Genomic DNA, 22,284 nt, shown 5'->3' on the forward strand with positions numbered 1-22,284 from the left:
GGGGGAGACGTTTTTAGAGCAGGAACCGATTGTAGCTCTATGAGAAAATGTATCTTGGGTATTGGCCAGGGGTTAGATTGAGATTAAAGAGGAGGGGAAGTTATGAGTTTTGCAATGTAAAAAAAACAGTTGAAACATTGCTATGCTGGTGTTTTTACCAGCCGAGAACTCATTACGAGTCTAGAAAACATATGAAAGGTCGTCAGGAATCCTTCTGTTGAACACACAGAATGACGTGCTACAAGACACTGTTCTATTCCTATTCTATTCTTTGGTCTGTGCTACATTTACCAGAGTTCTTCTAGCTCATTTTGTTCTACATATTCAAGCGAATGCACAGTTCAGCGAGGCTGGTACGATTTTGGTTTTACTACATGGAGATGCACACAACACAACGGCAACACAAGGTCCAACCATCCACCCTGGGAAGCTTATTACAACCCTTTTAAAATAAAATGTTCAGTAAAAAGGGTTCACGAGGTGCAGACGTCTGCTCACCTGAAACCTCTTTGTCCTGACAACACTGCAAAAATAGGCCGTTGTTTAGCTTGTAGGACTACAAGACTGTTACTTTGCACCAGCGTGAAGAAATAACCACTAAAAGGATTTATGCAGCACAGCGCCTCTTGCTTTCCTTATTTATAGGATGCTACATTTACTCTGCTAATGCTCAGTCGAGAATGAAGCGGGAATGTTTGCCCCCTCATGGGAATGCTAAACAACTTTGAAAATGAGGCGCTTGCATATTTGGCATGTAATTGCAATAGTTCAGCTAGGTGAGAGCGCCATTAGAGAGCCTCACTTCTTTTTCACCTACAGTAAATGTGAAAATGAAGATGCGCCAGCAGAGGATAACACCTATGTGCAGCAACCCTCCTTGTTCCACCCCCTTTCTGTCTTGCTCCCTGACTTTTATTGGGTTTGAGAAGAATGGGGCAAAAGACAAATGGAGGCACATGAAATAAAATATTAATGCTCAGCATGTCCAGATCCCGCTTCGCCTCCCTTCTCCACCAATGACTTGTCCCCCTTTTTCATCTCATTGTGTTGTGGTGGCATTGTGTCGACACCCATCTGCGAGCCTTTCAGCACCTATAAGGTGGAGGAATTCATCACAGAGTAAAATCCAACTCCCATAATTACCTTTTAAAGGCCAAATAGGGTCATTCATTGGCGAGTGTCTGGTTGGCACCGTGCAGACTTTCTTAAGACCCCGTTTTATATGGTGGAATCAAGCATTCTGTCCACTGAGATGGAATACCTTCCGTATTAACAAGAAACGATGAAGGCGACCACAACGGCGTTATTGCTGTTATACTTAAACATATGTGTAGAAATCAACATCTGCACAGCCTTCAAACTTTTCATGTTCCACCGGCGTGTCAGGTGACCAGACCCCGCCAACGCAGGCCTTTGTATATTGTTTGAACACGTGGCTTTGTTTTCCGTGCAAACGCGCTTCAATTATGTAAAAGACACTTCAAAACAAATATGGGAAATACTGAAAGCCCATTGAGAGGAGAGGTTGCATCTGTATATGTGAACAGAGTCGGTGATGCTAGCTGCTACGTGACGACGGACTATTTTGCTGCTAACAGAAGCATCCCAACAGGCTCATAAGTCAGTGCAAACATTTTTACACACGAAACGCAGCGATGGCTAATAGGAATGATTAGCTTTGCAGTTATTTGGGCATAAATCAAACATTTTGACAGATTGAAATGAAATTATTCTCCTGGAGACATTGGATGTCTCCTCAACTGAATTATAATTCATGCTTAAACCCACACCCATCTCATCTGTCCATGTCACGGCCTAAGGCAGGTTAGAACCCAATTGTGAGGCAGTCAAGTGGAAATACCAAAACAGCTTTTATTGTCGGTTAGGACGGTCAGGCAGACAGATCCGAGGGGGCAGGCACAGGGAAGGTCCAAGAGGCAGGCAGGGGTCACAAACCAGGAAATACAGGCAGGCAGGCAGGCAGACAGACAGACAGATCCCAAAGGGCAGGCGAAGAGACAGAGTCCGGGAAGCAGACAGGGTCGAAACACGGGAGGTCGGTTTGAAGTGCTGGAGAGCAGGAAACATCACTGACAATCTGGCAGCGGTGCGGTGCAGGTGATGACGGGAACACAGGTGACGGGAATGAGCTGATTGAAGGAGCACCGGGAGGTGAGGACACGGAGATTTAGAGGGGGAATGACACCGGCCCGCCTCAAGGTGTGACAGTCCATCCCCTCCCTCCAGCCCAAATTGTGGTCTTTGATCATAGGAAGCTTCCGCAGCTACGAGCCGGAGGGGGGTACAGACACACCTGTCCTGCCTTCAGATGTGATGTCATACCTGCAAAGATGCAATTTCGTTGAGTTTGACTGCAATGTGGCGGTTTGTCTCCATCCTCAGAGGATTGCATGAATCCATAACCCTAACAGAAAGACAACTACAATGCTGCGATGAGCAGCAATGCTAGAAACACACATAAAAGGTTATCGGTGTTATTTAGTACTGAGCGACTTCATGAAGTGATCAATAAGACAACTATGTAGATTAGATTGTAATTCATGAGCTGTTTGAGAAATGCAAAGAGGATTACTTGCAACTTTAAAACTGTTTAATATAATCACTGGGCTTGTCAAATTATTGTGTTAATGATTATGATCAATATATTTATTAGATAGAATGTTAGAGTACAAGTACAGTCAAACAGTAGCATGTATTACAGTACAAGTACAGTCAAACATCCTGTCTAAGAAGAGGATGTTTGACTGTTTAATTTATTTTTATTTTATTGTTATTTTGCATCAATTGAGTAATTTAATATTAGTTTTATTTGTATTGTTAAATGTCGATAATTTATGTACGAAGGACTTTCAACGGAAACAAGACCGCAAGGGCTTTTTAGAAATGTTCCTCTTAGACAGGATGTTTGACTTTATTTGTACTGTAATACATGCTACTGTGTGACTGTACTTGTACTGTAATACATGCTACCGTGTGACTGTACTTGTACTCTAACATTCTATCTAATAAATATATTCATCATCATCATCAATCCCATTTTGAGTTGTTTAACCCTGTCTTCTACCCTGAGCCATTTTAGGCTAGCAAAATGTCCAGGAATAAGGTGGGTCATGGGCCCCAGATTGAGGAGTAGCCGAATCAGTTTGTTTTGGGAGGTTTGGAGCCTGGTTTTCAGGGACACTTTGATGTTGGAATACCAGGAGGTGCTAGCGTAGTCAAAGAGGGGCTGAACGAGGGCTCCAGCAAGCGTCCGGAGAGCACTTTTGTTGACAAAAGCAGACATTCTGCCCAAAAATCTTGTTCTTTGATTGACTTTTTTGATCACCTTAGTTGCCATACTATCGCCAGACAGGTATTTGTCAAGAACACAGCCCAAATAGGTAATCTCTTCTTTGCTGGAGATTACTGTATTATCGACTGTGACCTCATCAACATTTATCTCACTTAACGAGTGTCTTGACCCAAAAAGAATAGATTCTGTTTTACCAAGATGTAGTGACAATTGAGATTGATTAATTAATTAATTAATGTCATATTTAGTGAGTTATGTTTTTAAAATCGGATTTTCCTCCAAAATCAGGCATTGTTATCGTTTACTGTGGCTCCTAAGTGTTGAAGATTGTTGACGCCAACATTTAAAATGCCAATATACTGTTCATCAACTCTGTTTTATCTGTTAGGATTATACAAACATTATGCAACATATTTTCATAAAGCTTGGGGAGGTTCGGGTCCTGGATTTGACTGTAACAGTGGAAGTCTCAATCCCTGCTGATGGAACATTGATTAGCATTCCAAGCTATCCCACGGCACAGCACTTTTCTGCCTTCTAATGACTGTAAAAGCTATGTCTCCATCATCGTCTAAAATAGACAGTGAAGAAATTATAACATCTGCTTCACAGCCATTTAAGTATCTCTCCAATTGATGCAACAGAAAAGCAGAACAGGTCAGAAGCTCGAGAGTATCAAATCTGAAATGGGATATTTGGATTAAACAATGAACACGTTTGGGTGAGATGAGATGACAACATCTGCATATTATCGGCCTTTAAGGGCCTTCGTCTTATAGAAATTCAAAGAGGTGCTGGATGGTGTTCCAGGTGTGCAATTCTCCTGTCTGATCCCATCACCGCCCTTTGTGTGCCTCTCCTAACTCTCAACTTTCTTTCTGAAGTCGAAGTATAAGCCCAGATAGGATGGAGTGATAGAAGTTGAATAAACTTCAGGTATTCATATTTTTCATCTCCCCTCTCACGTCCATTCTGGCTTTCTCCTTCAGCATTTTGATCCGAGCCACTGAAAGAACATTTTTAGAACCGAATATGTAATCCACTAAGGAAACTATAGATGCCTGGTCTCACATGGAGTGGCAGCAATGATCAGGACTCTGTCACGTTCCCTCTTTTCATCAATTTTCTCACACTCTCTCTTATTTCTGGTGTTTCTAACTGGGACTGCAAGGCCTGTCTGACCTGCATTGATTGCAGATTTTCCATGGCTGTATTGTTGTCTGCAAACTCAATATGCTCCAACAAGCCTCCACAGATCCAAATCTCATAATGTCCATTATGAGATTCAAAGCAGGATTTCTCCTTTTCACAGGTTTATACTTCCGTCTACTTTAACAACTCCTGAAGGCTGCGAGCTACGATTAACGAATGACTGAGGAACCTACACCAGCATGTCAAACAACAAGTATACTCGGACAGAAATTAAGAGTTGAAGTAATAAATGTAAACCTAACAATAAAAAGGTTCTTCTTTTGTTAGATAACCCCAGTGCATTGGTGAGCAAATGTAGAGCTTGCCTTAGCATCACTGCTAATGATGAAAGGAAGAGGAGCAATCGATCATCTGAAACCCTTCAGTTCTTTTCTCTGGATGAATCACCATACAAGGTTGGCTCAGCTAAAACCTCCTTGTAAGCTTTACATCCTTAATGGTACATAATTTCATCTGATGGGGAACATTCGTTGAAATGCAGCTGTGAAAAAAAGTAATAGATTTAAAATATAAATGTCAACATTTCGGCCTCATGGCTTTCAATACGGAAATAAACAATATCACAAAGGTTTGTTTCATCATCTGGACCATGCTAGATTTCATGCTAATCCATTGAATAGCTGCTGAGACACATCCGAACCTACTGGTGGCGCTAGAGGAAAGTTTGGGAGTCACCATAGGGTTCATCCCCCCCTGGGTCAGGAATGTCTTCATGAAATTCAAATCCAAGCCAACAAATATTTAAATAAAGATAAAGATATTTTCGTGTGGTTATATTTCCGTGTCTGCTGTGATTTGCGGCAAAATATCCGAGAATGTCAAATGTTGACTCTGAAAAGCTAGTTGTGAGAGGCTAAAAGCCGTTGTAGCAGCTCCTCCAAGACATACACGGCTGAAAAAGGGGAACGCTGATCGAAAAACATGAATGGTAAATCTCAATCCGCCCGTCTCATCCATAAATCATTGGGCTGAAACAATATATATAAAAGCAACTGAAGTACTCCCACTGTTAGAGACGGAGACAGATTTAGCTGTGACAACAGAGAAGCCTCAATGAAAATGTGTCGCTTAAATGTTTAGCGCAGTTCAACTGCATAAAAAAAATAAAACCCAGCAGCATATTTATAGCAGATACTTTTGCAGTCAAACAAAGAATGGGCTCTTTTGTTCGCTGTCTCACTTTGACACCAACCTGCAGCATGCAGCTTTCATTTTTACAGGAAGCTGCAGGATAAAACGGCTCCATTCACTCATTCACACCATTTTCGGTTTGTCCTTGAAGTCATCCAATGAGTGGAAAACAAAACAACCCAAACTGTAATCTACGAATGCTGCTTCAGTATGACAAAGACGAACCTTCACCCCCACAACGTAACCCCTCATCTGAAAGGAAAGACGCATCCACACGCAGCGCTCCTCGGATCCCGACAATCGACTCCTTCAACAACTCATGTCGGGAGAGAACGTGATCGAGTGCGAGCAGCAGCACGCCCAACAGGTGACGATATTCGCACGCAGGCGCGATAACCTTTGGGCCGTCTTCCTCGCGGTGATGGATGATGGCAAAGATGCCGTCTCTTTCTCCATAACTCCTGCACTCACATAAAGACACCCACGCAGTCGCCGCATTACAGCGATGACGTGCAAGAAGGTCTTTTCTGTTGCTCACATATTCATAAACATCCACCTTCTGCAACAGAAGCAATAAAACTGCAGCCTGAAGTGCTTTTTTGGCTGTTTGAGGCTGCATGGGTTTCAGCAGCGTGAATCCATTCTAGCATGTTTCCTCTCAGACTAATGCGCATAAACAGCACAAGACAACTCGCCGGCGAGGCTGCTACTAATGTTGCATGGCAACCACACCAAGGTGATTTGGTAATGGCATGCATCTTTGGAGTATTTGTCTTCAGAAAAGCATTTCTGGTGTTGGATGCATTTAGAATTCTTTGAATTTGTGCAACCTCAAATAAACTCGTGGCTGTCGGGCAAATGACTGAGTGATGCCCTCCTTTCTTTCGTCACTCTCTGCGTGGGTGCCTTCTAACGTAAGAATTAACCCCAGACACCTGCGGTGGAGATGGTGAATGGTGAGCAGCACAAAGCCGAGCTTGTATGAAGCCGGCTTTTCAAGCGAATGTGTGCAGCTATGAATGCAATCATGGATTCATCTGGCAGAGAGCAGAAGTCTTCATCACCCCCCCAAGGCAGAAGTTGGAGCTGATGCCGTGTGTCTGCGTCGAACCCGAGGCAGCCCATCAATGATGGAAGGTATTTCTAAGTACGCTTATGGATACTGGAGACGGAGTCGGCAGCGGCACTAATGCACAGCGGAAACGTCATCTTGTATTCCGTCTTCAACTTTGGAACCAACAGTTTGTCTTAAAGTCTAACTCTCATGAGCCGTGGCCAGCCTGCACTTCTGACCGGCCGAGACCCACGAAGAGAAGAATTCAGTGTGAAATATAACCGATTACAGGAGATGTAATGATGTGTGAAGAGCTAGGAAGAGGCAGTCTGTTACTGAAGGTTACATCTTCAAACACAGGGCTTGTCTGGACTTGAACCGGTGACCCTCCAATTCCCAAGCCGACTCCCCACAGACGAAGCTCCTGCCTGTGAGTACCATCCCACGCTAGCTTCTCTTCATATCTGCTTTGGGAGAACCAGAATGAGATTTAGTTCTCTTGGTTTTTTAAAATGCACAGAGATGTTTCAGAATCAGCTTCCCCTTCAATAAACATCGACACAAGTTGTACCAATAGAGATGGGGAAACCTCCTCTTTGCATAAATGGCATGGATTTAATGCATTTCCAGACACAGTTTTAATCAGAGAGGCCTCAGCACGCCTGGACGAAAACTACAGACAAAAACCAGTCCAGCAAAGTTAAGCTTTTACAAGCAACTACTGTCAGACAAGACCTCAGTAATGCTTAAATGTAGAAGCTACAGCTATTTTAATGCTATAAAAAGGATTTAAGGTAATCCTTTAAGATTAACACCTCGTACTTTCAGTCTATTTTTACTTACGACTCATGAATAAATCAGTTCATTATCCTGTCTTGTGCACAAAGAAGCTCAAATCAGTCACATTATTAATCAGAACTTCTCCCTGTCCCTTATATTTCAATTTTCAATTACATTTGCATAACAAGAAACAATTTGTGAGGAAATTTCAAATGCTCGTTATTCTTGGCATTGATGGCTTTGGACAAATGTAAAATAAGAACCAGGAGCCATGAACTAAAAACTGATGAAACTCACTGTGAGAATCGCTCCTTGCCATCATGACGCTGGTTAATTAAGGCAGCCGTAAATTAATCCACCACTGACTCATCCTGCCAGAGAACAAAAGGCACATTTATTTTTTTAACTCACAGCTCCGTCAAATATTGTCACCAATACATGATGGATGAAGTCATGTATGTGATGTTACGCATTTCAGTCTGAGGGTATTGATTGGTTTCCCCAAGTACATCCGCCCCTTTGTTGTCTGGATCTCGGCGGACCTTAACCAGCGACGAGCATCATTAATGAACAAATTAGCTTAATGTTAGTCCATTGAGTGCAAATAGCTCCATTAATAGCTGACCGTTTTCTGAGTCCTAGGCTACCAGGAGCTAACGCGATAGCAAGCTAGTCAAGCGCAGACAACATGTAAATGTGATCTGCTACTCCTAATCTCGTATATCCACTATGCAATGACAATAAAGGCTTTCTATTATATTTCACTTTCTAGACCCCTGAACTGACAATTACATTCCGATCGCTATGAGCTTTATTATTGGGCACCTTACAATGCTTTACTACCATGATTTATATCACAATATGAAAAGCTTTATTACCATTCTACAAATGTCTTTAGTGCGTTATAATCATCCCCTGACAAACAGTCCTCTGTGTCTGTAGCAAAACTCAACAATCACCATCAAAACTGATAAACCTTCAATTCATTGTCCATAAACCTTAAATATCCCTTTGTGTTTTTGTATTTCCATGGCAACAGCACAAACACATTAAGAAAAGAGTGAAAATTTGTAAATGCACACCAGACATGATGTAAAATACAGCTTGAGCTATTTCACGACAAAGACTTCATTTATCTGGGTTCTTCAGAGAAGGTCTCATAAAAACCATGAAAATTATGGCTGATTTTTATTATATATGGATTTTGTATTATCGATTTGTAACTGACTCCTAAATTGAAAGAGCCTTGGAAACACACACTCGTGTTTTATTACCCTATGTTTTATCTGCCATATATATTCACAGACTTGACATCAATTATTCCCATTTTTTGCTGAAGTCCCTGAACCCAACATAAAAAAAAGATCTGATCTGCAATTAGGAAATAAAGGTAAATTGTGTTTGTGTTTCTCTGTAATTAATTACGGAGAAAGATATTGATGAAGATGAATGAAGGACCTTTGAGGTTACGGGTCAATGCAATCGTACTTTAAAGGTGAACTCGCAGACAGAAATATGATGGCGTGATTAAAACATGTTTGTTTCAACTTTTTTATCTCATCGAACTCTTTCTAGTTAGGAGTATAAAACAAAGCATCAGCTTCCGTTGCTCACACAGTTCCGTAGAGAACCACCAGGTGTCACTGTTAACTGACCACAGCCCTTCCCCCACATTTCTGATCCCGCCTTCCCTCCCTTTCTTCCTTTAAAATAAAGTAATTGTTTGTCCTACGCTGATGCAGATCAGGCTCCAGCCAGTCAAACATTATTCTCCGGCGCCCGCACTGAATCGGCTGATGATGCTGGGACGAGATGACGGATGACGCCCAGCGTGCACTCGGAGCTAACGCGGCGCGTCGTCCTCACAGCATCACTGTGGATTTCAGCGTTTGACCTGCACCACGGTGATGACTGTTGGAGTGGAGTGCATGAAGGCATGCGCCGGATGGACAGATATTAATCCTCCAGTAGTCAGTCAGAGATCTATAATTCAACAGAAGTCTGTCAGACGTCTCACCGGGGTCTTCTCGCAAAGAGCGATGAATTTCTTATCACCATTGAATAATATGTTCATCCATTTTGTTTTCAAGGCATATGAAGTCCATCAGCAGAAGACTCCGTGAGGTGTTCAGGTATGTTTGCGTCTCAACAACCCAAGAACTGTCTGTAAGAGAGGGAGGGGTCTGCTCAAAGCGCCCCAAGAAACTTTATTGCCCTGCAAATTGATACCCGTCTCATTTTCTGCTGACAGAGAGAAAACACAACAGAAGAAGATCGAGATAAGCGAAAAGAAAAAAAGAATTAGGGGTGAGGATCGCGGCAGTTAGAAATCAGTTCAGCCGTTTATTCAGGCAACGCCGCAAAGAGAGGAAGGATGTTCTGCTTCAAGGTGAGGCAGCAGATTATAAAGAACTAAAACACGCCCCCCGGAGTCTCACGAAGGTGTGAATCCAAGATGGATGAAAGCTGCAGTCCAGTCATGTATGGATCTCCTCAACTCGACCTGGCTTCGGTCTCATAACCTGATTGATATCACGGTGCCTTCAAGTCACGCTGTAATGCAACATTTCACTTCATAAAGCCGGAACCTTTCACCAAACCCTCTCCGACGATGTTATCCGTTCTTCTGAGCTGGATCTCTCTCCAGACTTTGTGGATAAATTCAAAGACAGCTTTTAATAAGATGACTTTTCAACACCAGCATGAACGACGGCCACATATGGATCGTTAGAGCAATGGCAGGTGTGAACACGAGAGGCAGAGCTCAGTCCCGTCTCTCTGTCAGCGTGGAACATATTTTCCACTGTTGAGTGCTGATCAATTTCTGATTTTCCGTATCCGGGCCAGCCTCAGTCTCATTATTGCCCCTTCAAATCTCTTGTGACAGATTATTAGCCAGAAGCAGCTTCAGTTTGATCAGGACTAAACATGGGACCCTCCAGCCTTCCTGCTGGTCACATGTTGCATAGAGGATCAATGAGTTGTGGGTTCTTGATTGGATAGCAAGCATGAGTAGTTTAGATAACGAGTACAGCACCAACAAACTCTTTTGTTCATAGATCTAACCTCCAGAAGCCCCCTGCATGCTGACATTTGTTACCCTCAAAGCATCCTCCAGAGACCGAGTCCTCATCGATGCAGCTCACCTCGTTTCTGCCGTAAACTTGACGGAAGCCATTTCCACTTCTCTGCTAGATTCCCTGTGGGATTTTGGGCACACTGAATAGCAGCCTTTATTTATATTTGATCAGATTTGTACAGTTGCTCTACCCTTGCTTTCCTGCACACCCCTAGCAAACCTGGAAAAACCCTGTAACAAAGCAACGCGATAAAATGTGGAGAAGAAGATAAGAGTGATGTGAAGGGATGGCAGAAGCTGTTTTCAGATTGACAGACCAAGCTGCTAAACGTTGCTGTCAGGGAGAGCTATAGTAGCAGTGAGAGAGAGAGAGAGGCCTAATTAACACACAGAGAGAGAGAAAGAGAGAGAGAGATAGTAGCAGAGCCCTTATTAATAGAGAGTGAGAGATAGAGAAAGAGATAGTAGCAGTGAGAGCGAGAGAGAGAGAGAGAGATAGTAGCAGTGAGAGAGAGAGAGAGATAGTAGCAGTGAGAGCGAGAGGCCTAATTAACAGGGAGAGAGTGAGAGGGGGGGGGGGGGGAGAGAGATAGTAGCAGTGAGAGAGAGAGAGAGAGAGAGAGAGATAGTAGCAGTGAGAGAGAGACCTAATTAACACACAGAGAGAGAGATAGTAGCAGTGGGAGCCCTGATTAACACACACAGAGAGAGAGAGAGAGAGCGATAGAGATAGAGAAATAGAGAGATAGTAGCAGTGAGAGCCCTGATTAACACAGAGAGAGAGAAAGAGAGAGCGATAGAGAGAGAGAGAGAGATAGTAGCAGTGAGAGCGAGAGGCCTAATTAACACAGAGAGAGAGAGAGATAGAGATAGAGATAGTAGCAGTGAGAGCCCTGATTAACACACAGAGAGAGAGAGAGAGAGAGAGAGAAATAGAGAGATAGTAGCAGTGAGAGCGAGAGAGGCCTAATTAACACACAGAGAGAGAGAGAGCGATAGAGATAGAGATAGTAGCAGTGAGAGCCCTGATTAACGCAGAGAGAGAGAGAGAGAGAGAGATAGAGATAGAGATAGTAGCAGTGAGAGCCCTGATTAATGCAGAGAGAGAGAGAGCGATAGAGAAATAGAGAGATAGTAGCAGTGAGAGCGAGAGAGGCCTAATTAACACACACAGAGAGAGAGCGATAGAGATAGAGATAGTAGCAGTGAGAGCCCTGATTAACACAGAGAGAGAGAGAGAGAGAGAGATAGAGAGGCCTAATTAACACAGAGAGCACCATGCATCCTCAGAGAGAGAGAGAGAGAGAGAGAGAGAGAGAGACATTCGCTATCAGCCCGCCATCATACGACCAATCCCACCAGAAAGCATCATCTCAGGCCTCGAGTCGCTGCTCAGCTCTTCTGAACGCACCAAAGTCCATTTGTGTCACCAGAACCGCAAGACGTCACCATTGGAGCGACTTCTGCTAAATGCCTTTGATCTCTGTGATCTAGTGCAATCTACAAGTACCATCATTTAGCCTCATTCAGCGCTTATGCTATTTCTCAGGTGTCACTTTTTAATCAGGGCACCCTTCCAAAATCAATCCAGGGTCCACACGTAGGGTAACGAGATTGTTTCTCACTCCTGGTTTTCTGTGAGGGAGGCTGAGGAAGGTAAACCAGCCCAAACGAGCTTAACGATGAGATACCTGATCAATAGATCTTTGGGTCTTTGGTACCCAGATGCACCGAAGACGTTTGGATTTTTTCTCCCAGTGAAACATAAAAGAAACAATAAAAAAGCTAAATCAGAGTCTATTGTGGGGCTTTTCTCACATTTAATAGGTCAGCCCCCCCCCCCCCCACACCACAGTCCCATTGCATTGTGACTGAGTGAAAAACGTCGCTGACAAAGGAGGCTGTTAAAGAAGCCGTTTATTGAACCCTTTCCTTGAAGCGAGCGGACGCACCATGCTGAGAGAATCTCCCTCTCGACTTACGGACTCGACCTTCTACCTTCTGCATCCTGCGCCCTGGCCGGGTACGACCGGTATTCAAGCCTTCCATCGCTACCGTTCCACCCAAAACAAGTTGTTACTGAGATTATCTGGGCATGACATTCTTTGTGGAATGTCCTTCCTGGCTTTTCCTCATTGGAAAGTGAGTAAACTGGCCAGATCAGTATTTGCGAGTTTCCAAGGACTTGAAGCGAGACCAAAGTTCCAGCTAACTCCATTTCTGTGCATTATCCAATCTATTCGCAGTTAGCAGACGAACTTCTCACTTCCTGGAGATGGACATTTTTGATTTCGACCAGGAGTCAGCTCTTAGTTAAATGTGTTTGTTTTATTTGCTTTTGTTTGGTTGAACATTGGAGTCTGTTGAATTCCATCATCGAGGCCATTTAAACTCAAGTTTACAAAATAACACATCATTAATGTGCAGCTCGCAGGACTTTGTCAGTTCTTCCTGGATCGGGATCGGGAGAACACATCGGAGGCACTCGGCCTATTCAATCGGATTTAGCATCTTTGGGCGCCGTGACTTTCCAAACTTCATTTCCAAGCCCTCCACCAGCCACACACTCACATACAGTCAGCGTCCAAGTGCTCATCTCTATTCCCTCGGCTGTCCAGTCGAGTCCAGGTTCGTCTGGAGAGTGAAGGCAGGCTGAACCTGTCCACTCGGCTAACGATCATCGTCTGGCAGCAAACCCACGGGGTCGGATGCAACTCCTCTTCCTCTCAGATGCCTCGGCAGGCTCTGACTGATCCCACCTGGCACCGTAGAGGCAGACGGAACGGAGAACCAAGACGGCAACGTTCCGCAGAGCTGGCACCAGACTGGGGTCGGGTTGCTATGAGGACTAGATTCAAGTTTGAGCGATGGATTGATGAATGTGTTATGATTTGGGAAATGCAAGAATCAGAAAAGCTGATTGCTCTCCGAGGGCTGGCATGTCCTGCAACGAGCGGACGCCTGTTACAGTTTACATCGTGCACACCATTCCTTTATTCCCAGTCTAATTTGAATACAAAACTTGTTTAACAGAGTTATGCATGAAATATTTATCAGAATGCCAGCTACCGTATATAAAGTCATTCTGGTGCCGCATGCCGGACGTTGTTCTGTCACTTCAAACACATGATTTAATTTGTGACGTCACATTCACCCACAGGGTATATTCATGGTCTGCCGGTCTTTGTTAGGTCAACTTTACCACAGGTGGCAATAAGAACAAATGCTTTCAGCTCAAAGTGGAGGTTGGAATTAAAGACAATAGATGGTAATGTGGAACTTCAGCCATCTCCAGCCTGGAGGTTCCAGTCATTAAAATACACCAATATATATATATTGGGGACTTTTGAGGGCGTAATAAATCAGGGAACGTGCATCGTGACATATGTTTTCACCACCGTCTCTTGTTTTTGTTTGTTTGTCTTCATGTTAACTGCATTAAACAAATAAATATGACCCCCCCCCCCCCCCCCCGGTGAACCTTTGGGTACATGGAAGGAGAGAGAAGATATGGCTTTGAAGTGGATCTGTCAAAGAGGGAGGAATGGGGGGGGGGGGCAGGTCTAGGATCTTTTCTTGTGGCTTATTTCACCATTTGTGACTCATTTAGGAAATGACTACAAATAAAACTATGGATTCAGAAACTTTTTCCACTTCTTCAAATGGCGCTGTGATACTTTTGACTTCTCTCGTCAGCTACGCAAAAATGACTTGACAGACTTTAATGAAAGCCACAAACCTAAATTCACTTTGCCGCTTGGCTGACATTCCAGTTATGATATAGATAGCTCCATCAGCTCTGGTTAATTTGAATTTTGATTGTGGCCTCATTTAATTCAAAGCGGGGCTATTGGGCTTTGGCGTGGGTACAGACTCCTCTAAGTACCTGTCTGGTATGAAGAAATGTTCTAAGAAAGGATCCAGATAGGAGCCTTGTGTTCCTGAGTGACTAATGAGTGCCTCATCCTTCCTCAATCTTTCCCAGGCTGAACAATGACAAACCTAAGAAATGTAAATTAGGGCCCAGAGCATCATTAGTACGCAACTAGCATGGAGGCTGTGTTGTTGAAAGTAGTGCATGTGTAGTTGTGTACCTGTAGTTGCTGGTGAAATATGCAGACCTATTGATTTTAGCATCATCCTACTGGGTGAGGTGGTAGCCTGGATCCAGGTTGATTAGCCTCGCCAAAGGGGAGTCGAGGGTATTGCAATTGGGTCAGTTTGTTTGTCTGTCTGTCTGTCTGTCTGTTTGTATGTTTGTTTGTTTGTTTGTCCGTCCGCACGCATAACTCAAAATCTAGTAACCCAATCGACTTGAAATTTTTACACAAGCAAGGTTCTGTCCGTGGCTCGGTCCTCCCCGATAATGGCGTTGATCCGGATCTGGATCCAGATTCTAGAATTATTTTTACATCTGGAATTGTGCCAGTGCTGTAACATGGGAGTGTCACTTTAAGAGGGAGGGACACGAATGGCATGATGGGAAAAAGAGTCCAGAAGGTGTGTTGTAGAACGCAGGAGACAAAAACATTGACGTTACTGAACCGAGGACCGTAGTTAAAAGTTTCCAAACGAAGATGAACGTGAGTCCAGTCGTTCATTTCATTTCAGGGGTGCAACTTAAAAGTTGTATCTTTCCCCGTTCCGGAGCAGCAAGCTAGAGCAGGTTTGGCCCCTCTGATCCGGGAGCCCTGTTTACCGTCTCACAAGATCCAATAGTCTATTGGAGGCGGGGTCTGCAGTCTCTGATTGTCTTTCTAGTTCCTATCTGCTCAATAACTGCATTATCACACAACTGCCTCTGAATGCATCGTCATCAGTGCTGGTGGCTGGGCGCTCTGGGAGCCATCATGCAGCCTGCATTAGAAGCCAGACCAATGACAGGCAGACCACAAATTAGCAAGTCTTTTACAGCGTTTGATGCCAGTGTGCTCAAAGTGCCACAAACCGCCAAAACGGCTGCCAGATCACTGAATCATCAAAGCCATCATGTGGGTGTGGGTTTGCCCCAAAGAGAGAGAGAGAGAGAGAGAGAGCATACACAATAAACACTGAAATCTAATCAAGTGAAATATCTTAAATTCATACCAACCACTTATTTTCTTTCTCAGTTCTCTGTAACTTGAAGTTAAACACGAGATTTGCCAGAAACATTTATCAATTTATCATTTATCACTTTCCAATCCAAAAACAAGACTAGGAGTGAACAATTCAAATCTTAAAAAGCACAGCTTCTACAACAAGAACATATGCCGACTATTCAACCAATATCCCAACATTCCTCTCCTCCAGAGGTTGTCAAGTCAGGATTTGATGGGAGGAGGCAGGTTTTGTCCTTTTTAACACACTGGTACTCAACATACAATAGATAGTTCCGTTTCTGGAAAGACGTATGCGCTTAAAACTGCGAGTATAATTAACATAGAAATGGGGTTTGCTGAGGAAGCAGCACTTTCGCTGTTAATTAACCTTTTGCACTTGCTAAATAATGCATTCGGAGAAATCTCGAGTCTCGTCAATGTTTGATGACTTTCTCACCCGTACTCGAAAGTGGCTAACGTTGCAGAGAGGACACGGGCGCACACACGTTCCGACTTCAGAGAGCGACTTCAAACTTCTCCTGAAAACTTTATTTATAATGTGGCTTAAAACAACACCGAACGCCCGGAACTCGGGGTCACATTGACACGCCCTGCATTTTGAATTGTCTAATGGCAACAGAGTCGATTTGACAGCGCTATTTAAGTATCGCAGCGGCGACCCATTATCCGACTAGCTGCCATTGTCCTCAGCGATGATGATGATAACGGCAGCTTGAGACGGGAGCGTCGTAAAGAAAGGATGAAGACAACCTCGCACGCTGCATTTGCTTTTACAGCTCGCGTACTTGCAGCTCGCCCCACTATATTACCTCTTGTTCAAAGACTGGAGATTTTGGGAGACGTTTTAATGTCTTCCTGAGCCTCGAAAGATGGTCAAATCAGAGCACGGAAGTGTCAGCCCTGACTTTGATCCAGAAAGAAACGTTGTATGATTGATGGCAGGGAAATTTCCTCACAGGATGAAGACTATTGACGAATTTTGACCAAATAAAGATCATATTTTTCTCGTATATCCAACCATCAAACAGGTGGATTGGCACTAAATTTGGTTCCCATAGGATGCATCCGAAGCTGCACATACACGCCGTGTTTAAACTGCTGGGAAGAAAATAAAATACAAATTAAACTGCTGGGAATATTAGCGATATACAGTACTTCTAATAATCGTAATATTTCTGGTCACAGCTGATAGATTGTAAACGTAATCAATTCATCCCATTGCAGATCATTTCAAAATGAAGGCAGGAAGAAATGTGAGTATTTATAATTCACAATCACCCTGCAATAAACTGGTGGCCAGTCCAGGATGTAGCCACCCCCTCTGCCCATAGTCATCTTGGAACAAAGCTCCAGCTTAAAGCCATGACCCGGATCTGGATAACTGGCTGGAGAAGAGATGATGACTGATTGTCTCATCTTCAGCACAATAAAAGACAAAATCCCAACCCCCACTGCGCATCTAAAAAAAAAACATCCGCTAATTTCGTCTTGGCAGGAATATCTACACGCGCACAATTCAAAGCCTTGTTGGTTCACGCAGAATGCGGCTGCATGCGCGCAGAGTGCGGCTGCGCGCGGAACGCGGCTGCATGCGGAGCGCGGCTGCACGCAGAACGCGGCTGCACGCAGAACGCGGCTGCACGCAGAGCGCGGCTGGCTGGCATCACTGCGCCTTGTTGCCCTTTGGAGAAACAGCCCTCTGATATATTTACACGTCAAGGTGCAACTCATTTAGAGGAGGGCTTGTCACATCTTCCCAGACACTCCCAACGACTCGGGATTTTGCATGTCTTCACGTTTATGGATGAGAAAGCAAGTAAAAGGTGTGTGTGTGTGTGTGTGCACGCACACCTTCCCTTGTCATATACACATGTGCGTTCACATAACATTCAAATTTTATTCAAAAGGGCACCAATGCACTTTCATCTGTATTATGTGCAAATGAACACACGAGTGTGAGCGTGTTTATGCATGGATGCGTGTGTGTGTGTGTGTGTGTGTGTGTGTGTGTGTGTGAGGCCTGTTGCTGGCCATCCAAGCAGACAGGTGTCAGGTTGGATCAGTGCACCGCTTCGGTGACCAGGAGGAAAGGTGAGTCGCCGGACCGCACTGGGGCAACAAAACTGCTTGTCACATTCTACTATTACCTAAACTCATGCACAATCACATGCGCACACACATACACACACACACGATGCCGGCTAGTGACAGGAGAGTGGAGCAGAAACAACGGCGAATGGGGCGCTGATGTTCCCTTCCTCAGTCAAACACCCCCCTCCTCGCTCTCTCTTTCTATCTCACACAAATTCACTTTTTTCAACTCACCCCCCCCCACACACACATTCCACACTCTTTCCCGCCTCCCTCCTTTTTCACCCGCTGCCTTCATGTCACCTCCGTCACTCCTCATTGCCTCCCAACCTTTTGTTCCTCTCCTCATTTCCTCCCTCTCACGTTGCCTACTCTTCCTCTGCTAGCCCCACATCCTCCCCGTCCTCTCCATCCTCCTTTCCTTTTTCTCTTCCGCTACCCACCTCCCAATCTCCTCTTCCCCATTCATCCCTGGCCTTTGGGTGCTGAACTAACCACAGGAGTGCCGGGGATGCTCTGATCACGGCAGCGTTAAGCACAATTGGGGAAGGGTTAGGGTACCCATGTACTGGAAAACCTTGGCCAGCCTTCCTGCGTTCTCTTTTATACCCTACCTTTGTGTGTGTTTGTGCATGTGTGTGCATAGCCCACCGCCTTAATGGTGAGGAGGAATGTTACCGGTCCGCTGGGCTGTGAAGGGCCAGACTCACCTTGTTTGTCAGAAGTGAGAGGAAACAATAGGCAAGAAGACAAACATACAATCACAGGATAAATACACACCTGATTCCTAAAAAGTGCAAGAGCCATAACCTTTGATCAAATATAAGCTTTAAATTTACGCTTGGAGTCGACAACGTAGTTTCAGAATAATCCGATTATTTGTCGAGTACAAAGATATTCTCACTCTGCTTGGAAATGTTAGAGCAAAATGCAACTTTAATATGTTTGATTTTCAGCTGGGAAAAGCCAAACATTATATAATGCAGGAACAGAACAGCAACTTCTGGATGCGGCTGATCTGGTCCGTTAGTCGACGGGATGCGCTATACGTCCGGCAGTTACATCAGAGTGGAATTCTTGAATACCTCTGGCCATGTTTTATGCTGAAAAGCCTTTCTGCACTGTTTCGTTAATTCTGTACATGATCCTCTGTGTACAGATGCGGGGGGACGGCCAATAACATTTGGCGGGGGCAGCAAATTTGACTGACAATGGGACCCTTGGCTGTGGTTTGCCAGAGCTCATGCATATTAGCCACAGACAGACACACATGCAGGAACGCTCACCATGCCCAAATCGACTTAACGCCTTTTGCTAATTATCTTTACATTTCCACTGCTTCCTATCTGCTTACTCAAGCACCATTTAAGGCAACATTAGATAATGGCTCTCTGGGTGTGTGCGTTTGGTTGAACGCTAACGGCTGGTCGCTTCGCGCCTGACTGCGGTTTGGAATCCATTGCATGTGCAGCGCTGGCGTCGGGCGCCACTCGGCTCAGTTAAATGCAAAGGAGATGTGTTTCATTACATCAGCCAGCTAGCAAGAACGCATCAAACTGGAGAAAGTACAGTTAGCAAATGTTTGTCACCCTAATCAGAAGCTAAGTGTCCCGTCAAACTGCTAAATCGTTTGCTACGCACCGTTTGACGATGACTTTTTGTGAAGCGAAAGTGCTAATATGACTTTGACAGCAGATATTGTCAATGACAACATCATTTTTATCATTGACATATTGTCAAACATCATTTTATGGAACGCTCAAAAGTAATAGCATCTTTTTTCCCATTCCAAACATTCTTCTTCCTTGTTGAAACTTTGGCTCATTTTCACTTTGAAAAGCCTCTCGTGAAAATTTAACATTTACATTCTATAAAGAGCAGAGTGATGATAGAATTGAAAACAAAGCTGCCCTATTAATTACAGCCTCTGGTAACGTAAATGCAATTTAAGATGTCAGCACGGGACACGATCAGCGGCGAGAAGCCATTCATGGAAATGAGCTTCAGTATTTATTTTGAACGTCCAAATTGCTTTTGTGAAGAAAACTATCTGTTAGAGGTTTGCATGACAGCGCAGCCTCGTTTTCCTTTGTTCTGCCATTTAGCGAGCGCTTGAGAGACCAAATATCGGACAAGATTCTAAATCAAAGTTTAATAACACGTTCCGCGACATTTCCAACAGCACTTTCCAAAGATGTTTAAAAAACGGTTACCTACAATCAATGCCGATGGATTTGGTACTCGTCAGAGCAAATGCAAATAGTTTCATTGCAATGCTACTTGCATTGGCGCCCGACGTCAGTAGCATTGAAATGCTACTGACTATCAGCACCGGATCCCCCCAGGGCTGTGTACTTTCCCCCTGGCTCTTCTCCCTGTACACCAACTGCTGCACCTCCAGCCATCAGACCGTCAAACTGATTAAGTTTGCGGACGACACCACCCTCATCGGGCTCATCTCGGACGGTGATGAGTCTGCCTACAGGAGGGAGGTGGACCGGCTGGTGTCCTGGTGTAGCAGCAACAACCTGGAGCTGAACAGACAGAAAACAGTGGACATGATTGTCGACTTCAGGAAAGTCACAGCCCCACCGCCCCCCCTCGCCCTCACAGACTCCCCTACCCCCGTCTCCATCGTGGACTCTTTCCGCTTCCTGGGCACCACCATCACCCGGGACCTCAAGTGGGAGCCGACCATCAGCTCCCTCACCAAGAAGGCTCAGCAGAGGATGTACTTCCTGCGGCAGCTGAGGAAACTCAAGCTGCCGACCCAGATGTTGGTGCAGTTCTACACCTCCATCGTGGAGTCCGTCCTCACCTCCTCCATCACCGTGTGGTACGCTGGCGCCACCACCAGGGACAGACACAGAGTGCACCGCATTGCACGTGCTGCGGAGAAGGTGATCGGCTGCAAGCTGCCATCGCTCCAGGACCTGTATGTCTCCAGGACTCGGAGGCGTGCAGGTCGGATCGCAGCCGACCCTTCCCACCCTGGACATGGACTCTTTGACCCTCTCCCCTCAGGCAGGAGGCTACGGTCCATCCGGACCAGAACCTCCCACCACAAAAACAGCTTCTTTCCCTCAGCCGTAAGACGAATGAACACTTAATAATTCTGTCCCGGACTCCTGAATACAACTTGCACTGTTCCATTTGCACTGCGTGATGACGCTAGTTTACTACTGCTAGTACACATCTGTGTATCCACTCCTGCTACTGCTGATGTGTCTGTACTTGTATGGTTTTTGTATTTTGTCATTACTGTTAGATGTAGCACGACTTCACCGAGAAACATTCCTAGTCAGTGAACCCTCACTGACAATGGCAATAAACTACTTCTGATTCTGATTCTACTTCTCGTCACGACTCAGTCCACATTGAACTTGCACTGTGGACGTTTCAGATGAATGGAAGATAATTATAGCGTGCAGTTCAAGCACGCAGCATCCGCCTGCGTTTGAGTCGTACTCTAGGACAGCCTTGCTCTTCATGCAGAAGACAGACACCTGATTCTGTTCAAGCTACTCTGCCGCACCCCGCAAGGTCCTCAGATTGGGCTTTTTCTGCCTCATCCCGAAAACACTGTATCATGATTTACCTGTCGTTGTGTACAACACTGTGTTTGACATAAGCTTAGTCTTTATCCCCCCTTTCTTCTAACCTGCAGCAAATGTGACTTTTCAGACAATCTGGCTCTCCAATGCTGCAGATTTTATATTATTCTTATTTTATTTACTTCAGAGGCAAAGCCAGGTCGTAATGCTCCTGACACTGCGGCGTTAACATACGGCGCAGCTTCAAAGACTTGCTTTTCACAAGTCGGAAGACGTAAGCTGCTAGCAGTGTCTCTATACGGTTTGGTGTCAAGGAGGTGATGTATTATGCAGCAGCGGCTGCAGAGCGCAGTGGCTCGTGTTGTTTCAGGAGCCAGCATGCGGCCTCAGACAGAAACCAGAAGCTTGAAGACTTCACCGCCAGGCAGCTGAATCCCTCTGTCCACAACTCTATTAAAAGCGGAGTGGGTAAGATGCTGCCGCTGCCGTGATCACCTCAACAACTTCACAGCCAACAAATGAACAGCTAATGTAGAGAAAAGACAAAAACACTTAAAATGTTGTGCAAATTTATTTCAGAAAATACTCAATGCACCCAAGAGGAGGTGCATTTGAACCTTCCAGAATAGATGAATTTATGACACGGGCCTTCAGATTCTCCTTAAGAGCCAAAGCATATTGAATTTTTGATGGGCGAGATCAGACAAGCTTTCGCTAGACGTTTAGAGAGTGCGGAGAGGCCTCGGCAAGCCGTAACTCCTCAGTAGCATTCAGAATGTACGTCTACAGAGGTGAGAACATTGCAGCGTGCGAATACATATTATAGTAATAATAATGCATTGGTTTTATAGAGCGCGTTTCAAGGCACCCGAAGACGCTTTACATTGGCCATTACTCGTTCACTCCGTACTTGGTGGTGGTTGTAGGGAATTTCATATTAGATGGGATTCCACAACGTGTTTACATGC

Source organism: Brachionichthys hirsutus, chromosome 24 (genome assembly GCF_040956055.1).
Source record: "Brachionichthys hirsutus isolate HB-005 chromosome 24, CSIRO-AGI_Bhir_v1, whole genome shotgun sequence".
Classification (NCBI taxonomy): domain Eukaryota; kingdom Metazoa; phylum Chordata; class Actinopteri; order Lophiiformes; family Brachionichthyidae; genus Brachionichthys; species Brachionichthys hirsutus.